This window comes from Chinchilla lanigera, unplaced genomic scaffold, assembly GCF_000276665.1.
Source record: "Chinchilla lanigera isolate Chin_1 unplaced genomic scaffold, ChiLan1.0 scaffold00067, whole genome shotgun sequence".
NCBI classification, from domain to species: domain Eukaryota; kingdom Metazoa; phylum Chordata; class Mammalia; order Rodentia; family Chinchillidae; genus Chinchilla; species Chinchilla lanigera.
This window is the reverse complement of record NW_004955468.1, coordinates 5375953-5387517: the sequence shown is the minus strand read 5'-3', so window position 1 is coordinate 5387517 and position 11565 is coordinate 5375953.

Sequence of the window (11565 nt, the reverse complement as noted above, 5' to 3'; positions counted from 1 at the left end):
TGTAGCAGTCATCTGGGTAAGCTTTCTTTTTTTTTTTTTTTGGTTTTTCTCCGGTACCAGGAACCGAACTCACGACTTTGCACTTGCCAGGCAGGCGCTTTGCCACTGAGCTAAATCCCCAGCCCCCTGGGTAAGCTTTCTTGATCCAAGAATGATGAATCCACTGCTGGATCTTGGAAACCTTCATCACTGTGGGAGTCGTCAAAATAATTCAGTAGGGTCCCCTCCAGGTGCATTGTAGGGGCTCTCTTTTTAACCTTTTACCCACATTTGGTCCCCTGGGTTGAAAGTATGTGCAGGGATCCCTGTGGAGATGATTGACCTTTCAGCTATATTTTCATGTATTTGAGAAAAGGCTTTTACTAACTGTGTAAATTCTTTCTGCAGAGATATGCTACCTAGCTGATTCAGGTCTCCTTAGAGATCCTTAATTATGGGTGGGGGGTCTCCGATACAAAACTTCAAAGGGTGCATCTCCCATGGGCCCTGGTGAGCTTTGGATCTTGAGGAGAGCCATGGGAAGCAAATCTACTCAAGATGCCTGAGATTCTTGTTGATACCTAGTTAATATTGACGTTAAAGTCCTATTCATTCTTTTAATTTTTCCAGAACTTTGTGGCCTGTATGCTCTACATAAGTTTCATCTGATTTTTAATTTTTTTAGTCAGCTTCTGGGTTATTTTGCTACAAATGCAGGCCAATTATCATTGCCTATGGCTAGGGATGGCCCATATCTAGGGACAGTTTCTCTTAGTAATACTCTACAGATGTTATGGCTTTTTCTGTTTTAGTGGGAAATGCCTCTGGCCACCTAGAATAATAAAAGAAGAAATATTGTTATCAGAATTGTTCGGCCAGGTCTGCCTGGTTTTGGAGGGTATTCTTGGCAGGCTTTATTTAAAATTTTAATTTCCCTTTCAGACTCAGTGGAGGGAGTGTGTGCCTTGACACTGTCACTCCATTGCTATTAACAGGACTGGTCAAGACTGCATTGTTTGGCACCTCTCCATGACCAGTTAACCTTGGATTTTCACCCTAGGATGACTTGATCATACAGAGAACCTTTAACTTAATAATGTCATTAATAAATTTCCTATTAGTGATGGATTTGAGTGATTTTATAATAATAACTAATAATAGGCAATGCACTATCATTTGAGGAATAAATGATACATTTCTCACGAATCATAATATCTCAACACAACCTCTGGAAGAAACAGATGTGAATGAGCTTCAGGGAAAGCCAGTGAGCCTCAGAAGTTCGCCTGCTCAGTCCCATTACACAGGAGAGGAGTGGACTCTCTACCCCAGAGTTTTTGCTCTTCTTGTTGTCTAAAACTTCCTCTGGGCTGGGTGTGGTGGAGCCTGCCTACAATGAAACATTCTGGAAGGCCGGGGAAGGAAGACTGCATGTCCAAACTCAGTCTAGGCAGCTCAATAATTTAGCAAGAATATGTCTCAATTTTTTTAACTGGCTGAGACTTTAGCTCAGTGAGAGACCCCCAAGTTCAGTCCCTAGTAACAAAGAAACCAACAAAAAAATTAATTAATTAAAAATATTTTTTTAAATAAAGCCCCCTCTAGTCCCAGTGCTTCATATGCTTCTTGGGCCAGGAAAGTCACTTGGGCACTTCAGGATGCCCAAGAACCCAGCCCATGGCCACTGCACACAGTTGTGCACCAGAAGAGTCCATCTAGGACCAATCAGGAAGATGCATAGTCAAGGCATAGAGACACGGCTTTAGCATTATCTGGGGTTTAAGGTGCAGCAATAGGGCCTCAGAATACAGCATGTCTTTGTTACTTTTCTCTCATTGCTGAGACAAAATATCTGACACCCAAAATCAAGGAAGGAAAGGATTATTTAGCTCATAGTTTGTGGAGATTTTGGTCCATATATGGCTGGCTCCAAGGCAGAATGGCACATGGCACAGGGCAACTATTCATGGCAGTGGAACAGCAAAGCAACAGGAAGACAAGGGGAGGAGCTGCAAAAAGCAGCTTCTTTCCCTCTTTTACATTGTATGCAAACTACCCATCACAGGGCGCGGGTAGCACTCACACCCATAATCCCAGCACTGGACTATGGATCAATCAAAAATCTAGAATCCCACCCTATGGCTACATGAGGATTTGGGGGGACATGGAGACACAAACCATAACACAGCAGAACTGTCTAATGCCGATATGTGTGCCCTGGAAGACTCCAGCTGTTTGATGTGTTTACTCACAGCCCCCACTGTCTCACAGAACAGAGTTATTTGCTCACTGCATTCACTGCTTTTGTTGTACTGCATACAGTCTTAGTCCACAGAGAGGAGTTTTACCCTGGCTATATGCGGGAGCCAGCTCCTACTGGCTTGCAGAATCAAATTTAAATCTTCTGAAAAGGTGCAACTGGTTTTTAAGTGTAGTCATTACTAAAATTAAATTATGTGAGCTTGCAGTTAAATGAACTGTACTAAAATACAAAGGTAGGGGCTGGGGGTTTATCTCAGCAGCACAGTGCCTGCCTGGCAAGTGCAAGGTCATGAGTTCGATTCCCGGTACCAGAAAAAAGCCAAAAGAAAAAAGAAAAAAAAAAAAACAAATAAAATACAAAGGTAATAAATACTCTAAACATGATTGTCAATTATTTCACTTCTTTTTACTCTCATGTTTGCCCTTGAAGTTATTTAGGCCCATTGTACCCAGTGGTGAGAATACAATATAACTGTGCTATAGGGAGCCCTTTCCAAACACATCAGCCTCTTCAGAGGCCTTGCTCACATGAATAGCCTGAAGTTGACCACAGGGGAAGTATTTACACCATAGGATGTGACAAACACAATAAATCAGAGTTTGTTTTGTTTTGTTTGTTCCAAGAGGCTTTGTTATACTTTCATCAGCCCACTGCTGGATATAGGCATACCTCTTGTGAGACTGGAATGGGTTGAATAGTAACAGGCTAGTGAATAGCAGAAGACAATCCCAGGAAAGCAGATGGAGTGCACCAAAATTAAGAGGCTATACTGGTCAGTTTTCCATTACTATGATGAAGTAGCTGAGACAATTAATGTATAAAGAGAAAAGGGTTATTTTGCCTCTTGGTCCTGGAGGTTCTAAAATCAAATGGTCCCCTACTTTGGGCCTCTGGAATGGCACCACATCATGGCAGGATCATAGGGAGGAGCAAACTGCTTACCCTATCAGCCAGTTTTCCTATCAGCTCTCCGCTGATTCCCAGAGATCTACTTCTTTTTTGCTTCTTCATCAAGTTGTTTTCCAGGTATCTCAACCCTAGGTCTCAGAGAGGCTGTATTTTGCTGCTGTCATATTCTGCCATTTTTTTCTCAAATCCCCCTCAGATAAGAAAGCAAAGAAAAGAAAAAACTATGGTCCCCTTTGAAAGCATGTCCTCAGTGACCTAAGGAGCTTCCAGAAACCCTCATCTCCTGAAGGTCCACAGCATCTCCCAGCAGCATCACCTGGGGACCCAGCCTTTATTTGGCACATGGAACTTCGGGGGCCACCAGCCCTATTCAGACCACCTTGCAGAGGTAGCAAGAGAAGGAAAAAGGCATGAGCCAGGCCACACTGAGACTTTTGGAGGACTTCAAGGGTCAAAGACAATGAGGTCTAAAAATCCCCTGGATAGATGCAATGAAATGAAGTTCTCTCCCCTCCCCATCCAACCCTAAAAACAACAAATAGGAAGTTCTTCAGAGAAAAAAAATCGCTGCGGCTGAGAAAAGTGTGCCCCTAACCCTATCCCTTACCCCTAGTAAAACCCCCAACCTCTCTGGTCTGTCTGTATCAGGAGAAAGCATACTGAGAAGAAATATGGGTGAGCAACAATAGTGTCCTTCAGCAGAAGCCTTTACCAGATGAGGGAGGACCTGGCCCAGGGTCGTCTCTTTCTTCTTTCATCTCAGCTCCACCCCCACTCCACCTCTAATCAGTGCTTTGAGAACGATCCAAGTGAGTCTTCAGGGCCTCCTAGGGCTGCAATACCATTGACTAGGGGTGGAGAGTCTTAAACCACAGAGACTTATTTTCTCCCACTCTGAAAGCTGCAAGTCTGAAATCAAGGTGTCAGAAGGGTTGGCTTCTTCTTGGCTTGTAAATGGCAGTCTTCTGTCTTTTTTTTTGAAGGACTGAAGATTAAAACCAGGGAACACTGAGCTACATCCTCATCCTTTTTTATTTATTTAATTTATTTTGAAACAGGGTCTCACTAAATTGTCCAGGCTGACCTCCAATTTGAGATTCTCTTGCCTCAGCTTCCAGAATAGCTGGGATTACAGATATCTCAGTTACTTTCTCATTCTGGGACAAAATACATGATACCCACATGTTAAAGGAGGAAATGTTTATTTTAGCTCATATATTTTAGAAGTTTCAGTCTGTAGTCAGCAAGGCAGGGTGACATGGCACAGGGGCACGGCAGAACAGGCAAAAAGCAGCACGCAGGTAGCCTTCCTTTCCCTGTTTTCCCATCAGGGCTATAAGCCTATTGGATGGTGCCATCCACACCCAGGATGGGGCTTTCCATTCTCCACTGCTAGAACTATGTTACACCAATTGGTGGACTAATTTAGTGATCACATACCCTTAATCCCTATTCACACACCCTAGATCCAGCCACCTCCAAAAGGCCACACCTATGAGCACATGGTGCCCTACCTATCATCCCTATGAGCTCATGAGGGGGGCATCTAGACACAAGCTGTATTAGTAGGCTTGGGCCACCATGCCAGGTTCAATAAATTATTTTTTGAATGAATCAGTGAACGCACATGTAGCTAGAAAAAGGAAACACATTTCTTCTTGGGACTTTTTTAAAGGACAGGTAAGAGTCTTCCTGGTTTTATCTAAGGACACTGGTCCTTCTAGGTGCAGGCAAGTAAGGGCTAGGACCAAGCTTCAGTTTGGTCCCCAAACATACAGGACCAAGTTTCCCCCAAGTCAGGAGGTCTCCAAAGACCCAAGGAGGTCTACATAACCTGAAAAATGGGGCAAGAGGCATCAGTGCCGAACTACACAGAAAAAAATCAAACTCACTCGTCATTTTAAAATATTTTTATTTTTTCATATTTTTATTCTTTGGTTTATTTTGACCTTTACACTCAAAAATGTCATCGCAGGATTGAAAAACGCCCTTCGGTGAACAGAGACATTGTCTTTATGTCCAAATTGCAAATAGAAAGTTGTCCACATTGTGTGGTTTTACAACTGGGAGAAAACTCTGAGAGTCCAGTTGTAAGAGTCCATCCCCAGAGATAGGGATGAAAGTCCCAAACATACCTCATTTTATCATGCTTCACAGGTACTGCTGTTTTTCACAAATTGAGACTTTTTGTAACAACCTTGCATCCAGCAAGACCACTGACATCATTTTTTCAACAGCTCAGATGATAGCATTTTTTTTAGCAATATAGTGTTTTAATTAAATTACACATATTGGTGTTTTAGACATAATGTTAGTGTGCATTTAAGATTGACTATAGTATGGAATAACATAACTTTCTTGTGCTCCAGAAATCAAACACTTTGTGAGATCGGTTCTATGGCCATATTCACTTTCTTGTGGCAGTCAGCACCTCTGAAGTCATCTATAGATTTAGTGAAACATAGGTCAGTGAGTATCCTGGCCTTTGTCATCATTTATTATTTACTGATACATAATATCTGATGTGGAATAGGGGTATATTTCTGCAAGTCTGACATTTATGTAGCAAAGGCTATGGAAGCAAAGGAGCCTGGGAAGATTTTAGACCAGTCTCGGCCTGTTCATTTTCTTTACACAGGAAGAAAGTCATGGCAGGTTGCTTGCTACCCCTCTCCCTCCTCACTGAGATCTCACTGTGAGAGGGAAGCCAGCATCCCAGCAAATGGCCACAAAAGCTTGCACCAGGTGCTTCTGAAGTCAAAGACTCTGTGGCTGATTTACAAGAGATATCTTTTCCAAATGTTTCCTCTTTGGCCCCTTGTTATGGCTCTTGTCTAGATCCCCCATCAAGCCTTATGACATCATAGGTGGGGATTTTCAGAGGTGTCTGGATCTAGAGTGTGTGATGCTGGGATTAAGTGTGTGATGCTAGAATCAAGGGTGTGTGATTACTAAACTAGTCCACTGACTGGTTTGGTGTAGCTCTGGGAATGGATAATAGGAAGGCCCAACCTGGGCGTGAGTGCTACCTGCCCTAAGGGCACATAGCCTGGATACAATCTGAGGGACAGAGAGAGGGCTGCTATAGTTACTTGTCACTTGCTGCTTCTTCACTACTCTGTTGCTTTGCTGCCTTCTGCCCACCATGAACAGTTTCTCCTCTGCACTCCTCTCTGCAATGCTACCCTGCCTTGGAGCCAGCAGCTATGAACAACTATGAACTGAAATCCCTACAAACTGTGAACTAAATAGACCTTTCCTCTTTTAACTTTGGTTGTCAGGCATTTTGTCTCAATAGTGAGAAAAAGAACTAAGACACCTCTTTTCTGTGAGGTACAGATGACAACATGTCTGGGGTCAGTATGAAGAGTGGAAGGGATTTTCTTCTACAAGTGTTTTAAAACTTGGCCAATTGCTTTGAGTGGAAAATAAAGAACTGGGAGTGTTTTGAAGAAAGAAAAACGTTTTCTTTTCCAGCAAGAGCAGAGTGAGGAACATTTATGTTATGACTTCACCGCAGTAATAACCCTGGGCCCCAATATTCCAACACCATGCCAAGCTTTAACAGTGAACCCCAAAAGAATGTTGAAGAGAAACCATCCTGTTTGCTGCAATTGTATATAAAATAATCTTGCTTGGGGCTGGGGATTTAGCTCAGCGGCAAAAGCGCCTGCCTGGCAAGCGCAAGGTCGTGAGTTCGGTTCCCAGTACCGGAGAAAAACCAAAAAAAAAAAAATCTTGCTTGGAGCAAAGGAGCATCAATATCTATTACTTAGAAACAGATGAGAAGGAGAATCAGCAGCTGCTTGACCACAATAAGACCCAATCCCACTCCATTGTGTTTTGTGCTTCCAAATATATTCTTAAATGGGCCAGACTCACCTTTTGCTTCTTGCATCTTGTCATTGTCATTGTCAGTAAGGTCACTGGTAACTTTCATGACATAACAACTGATCAGTTACAGGACCATGGCTAATACATTGATGGAAAACCATGGATTGAGACAACCTCTAAGTGTGTGAGGTGACAATGTGCAATTCGACGTGTGGCACACACACAGTACTGAAGCCTCCGCTCACCACCAGGCTGGCTGTGGCTTTCCTGGAGCGAATCCAGGCATATGGTACCATAATGGAGCATGAATTTCAAGCAACAGAGATGTACGAGGGAGATTAAAGCTTCATCTGTAGGGACATACTGCATGGCAAAAAACAATAATTATGGCATTTTCTGCTTTGTGTTATGAGAAAGGCGATCCTTTTGGTAGAGTGTGGGCTCCCTCTGCTGCTGGCAGGAGACTCCAGGCACTTGGGTTCCGTGCACACTGGATCAGAGGAGGTGAACCTTCCTGGGAAGGGACAAGTGGTGCTGACAGGGACAGAGGGGTCAATTTGTTCTGTAGGCACTGGCCTTGCTGGACTGCTGTGCTGTGCTACTCCTACAAGAAGCAGCAAAAAGTGAAAGTAAGGAAAAAACGCAAAGAACCCCTAAGGAATACTGCTGCATCACCAGCATGTGGACTGACATGCATCACAGAAGCCATGCTGAAAGGCACCTGTCCAGACTGCAGGCCTTCCTTGGCCCTAGTTTCAAAGAGTATGGTAATGTTTATCCTTCCATTTCCTTCCCTCTTTTCCCCTTTACCTCCCTTTCTTCCCCACTTTTTTGTCCTTTGCACAGCAGCTGTGGAAGCTCCAGAACTGTGCCAACTATTTTGCTAGTTTGCTGGGTTCTGCCCTGCCCAGAATTCCAGCAGCCACCCCGAGTGGTGTCAAAGAGGCTGCATCCCTCAGGAAGTCTCACCTTCCCCATATCAGCAGACAACATCTCTCAATCAATCTGGCTCCAGACTCTCACCACCAGCTGACCTTGGACAGTTCTTTGCAGCAAAAGGACATTTTGATGTAGCCGTTCTGAAAGCAGAAACATTTGATGCCACAAGTATGGTGTGCCTATTTGGCCAAGCAAATAAACAAAAATCAATCCTTAACTCCAGTTGCTTCTAGTCCCAAGATATAAGGGAGAGATAATAAATTCCATTTCCTAGAAACAGACGGGGGCATAGGAGAGGATTAGGGTCAAGGGTGCAGATGAGATACCATCCTTCCATACTCTTTTTCTGGCAATACTGAGGATTGAACCCAGGGCCTTCACAATGAACTACATCTCCAGCCCTTCTATTTTTAATCTTGAAACAGGGTCTCACTAAGTCACTAAATTTCCCAGGCTAGGCTTGAACTTGTGATCTGTGTGCCTCAGACTCCCAGAGGACTGGCATTACAGGTGTGCACCACAATGCCCAACTCAGACACTATATTCTTTGAAACTAGGATCACACTTGCTCCTGTTATAGAGAACCATCCTGAACCATCCTAAGCAAAACATCTAGCTTTTTCTGTGATAAACTTGCCTTTTTATGATCAGTATCTCAAACTCTCTGATTTCTCTCTTAAGTGCTAATGGCTATACTTCCAGCTAGTCATAAGAGTATGTGTGACTCCTTGGTGATGCCTACAGTATTTAACTGGGTGTTCAATGCTGGGGATATGCCTCAGTGGCACAGCACCTGCCTGGCAAGCACAAGGTCCTGAGTTTGATTCCCAGTACCAAAATAAAAAAAAATTAACTGGGTGTTCATCAGATGCTGGGTCAGAAGAGAATCGGGCAATCGCCAGTTCTCTGGGTGGCAGACAAGTATGCCAGTACATAATCATCTATTCCCACCTGCGACCTGCACAGAAGAGTATTTAATTACATTTCTGATAATGTGCTTTGCAACATGTTTTTATTTCATACCTTTCCTTTCAACACTCACAGCATTTCCTTGTTTGTTCACTCAGCTAGGAAACCCCCATGGTCATCCTGATGAGAGAGGGAAGTGGGTAGCCAAAGCAGGGGCTGGAGGAGGAGGTGAGGAGGGGACAGATCCTGGAGAGAGTTGGGGAGAGACTCAAGCGGGATGGATGTGAGTGGAGACAGAAACAGGGGAGTCAGAGCGACTTCAGGATCTTCGGTGTGTGGCTACAGGACACCTGTATTTTGACCTGGTTGCAAAGTGGTGTCTTTTACTGAGATGGTGAACTACGAGGGAAAGGTGTGGAGGGGAAATCAAGATTTTGTTTTGGGCATGTTGAGTTTCACTAGAAGCCCAGGCTGGTCTCAAACTCATGGCAATCTTCTTGCCTCAGACTCCTGAGTGCTGGGATTACAGGCATGAGCCCTGCTTAGTACTTCCTCTTGTAAGTGGAATCATGCCATCTTTGTCCATGACTGGCTTACTTCCCTTAGCACATATCTTCAAGGTATACGCAAGATATAACATGGGTCAGAACTACATACCTTTTTAAGGCTAAATACATTCTACTGTATATACATGCCATATTTTATTTTCCCGGTTACTCATAAATGCTATTTCCTTCTTCTAGCTATTGCCAATAGTGCTGCTATGAATGTACAAATGACTCTTCAAGACTACTTTCAATCATTTGGGGCACATACCACTAAGTGGAATTACAGGCTCTATGGTGACTCCATGGGTTTGTGTGTGTCTTAGTACTTTTCTCATTGCTGAGACAAAATATCCAAAATACCCAAAGTTAAATTAGGAAAGATTTATTTAGATCACAGTTTGTAGAGGTGTCAGTCTATAATTAGGTGTCTCCAAGGCAGGGTGGCATGACAGAGGATAAACAGTTTATGGTGGGCAAAAGGTAGCAAAGCAAGCAAGGGGAGACCGCAGTTTGTTCTATCTCTTATACCTTATCCAGGCTACTTAGGGTGGGTAGCACTCACACCCTTAATCCTAGTGCCCTTGATCCTAGCATTGCACCATGAATCAATTCCAGCAGCACACACTATTTTCCAACCACCTCTGAAAAAGCCCCACCTATGACTGCATGAGGCTTTGAGGGGACATCTAGACACAAGCTTTAACAGTGTATTTTTGTTTTTTGTTTTTTGGTTTTTTTTCTGATGTACCATCATACTATTTTCCAAAGCAGCTACACCATTTTACCCTCCCACCAATGATGGATTCCAGTTTCTCCACATTCTGACCAATACTTAATATTTTCTGGGGCTTTTTCAGATTTCGGTTTTTTTTTTTTTTTTTTTTTTTTTTTTTTTTCGGTACCAGGAACTGAACTCACGACCTTGCGCTTGCTAGGCAGGCACTTTGCCACTGAGCTAAATCCCCAGCCCCAGATTTCGGTTTTTTGATAGTAGCCATCCTAATGCATATGAGTTGATATTTCATTGTAGTTTTGATCAAATGTTTCTCTAATGAGCAGTAGCTATTGAGCATCTTTTCAGAGCATCTTGTCATGTGCTTGTTCGCTCTTTGTATATTTTTAGAGAAACAGATATTCAAGTTCTTTGCCCATTTTTGAATCAGATTTGTTCTTGCTGAATGGTAGGAGTTTTGCATACATTATAGGTATCAATTCCTCTTCAGATGTACTATTTTCAAACATGTTCTCCTTTGCTATAGGGGGCCTTTTCATTCTGTTGATTGTGTCCTTTGATGTACAGCAGTTTTTAGTTTTCATGAAGTCCAACTATCTATTTTTATTTTTGATGCCTGTGATGTCAGTATTATGTTTAAGAAATCACTGCCAAATCTGTGTCATGAAGTTTTCCCCCTACTTTCTTTTGCTCTTATATTTAGATTTTTTATTAGTACATGTTTGTAGGACATGTTTATATTCCTTGTGGGGAATTGGTACATGACCCATAGTGAATTAATCATCACACATAGTGTAATGTTAGGATAGTTTTTTACTGGTACTTGGTGCTGTTGTTAAAGAAGGAAGATAGTGGGGCACAGTGACACATGCCTAAAATTCCAGCACTGTAGGAGGCTGAGGCAGGAGGACACAAGTTCAAGTCCAGTCTGGGCAATTTAGCAATTTAACAAGACTCTGTCTCAAAAAAAGAAAAAGAAAAGAAAGGACTGGAGATGCATCTCAGTGCAAAGGCCTTGTATTCAATTCCCAATACAAAAAGGGGAAAAAGAATATCACTGAATGTCATTGGGCTGATAAAATTAACCTAGTGGAGGTAAATACTGACATTCAGGGCAGACAACAACTGTACAAGCAAAGTCCCTGAGTAAGTGAGACAGCCTCCACCAAACATCAGGCAGGATCTTCTGAGCATTGTTTCTGACTAGGTCTCAGCCTTGACCCAGTCCTAGCTTTGGTCTGCCCAGCACATTCTTAACAAGGAATCCTACTAATTTACTTCTACCCTTGATATCTGATCAAGTGCTTCACCCCCATCCTGAATGGCTAAGCCTTTAGCCTGCTAAAATGTTAGAAGTTTGTTAGGCCAGTTTATTAAGAATTTCCCTAGAAAATATCTTGTAGCAGAAAATGCCTCCCAGCCGGTCTGTTAGTTGCCCAGGTGACAGCTCC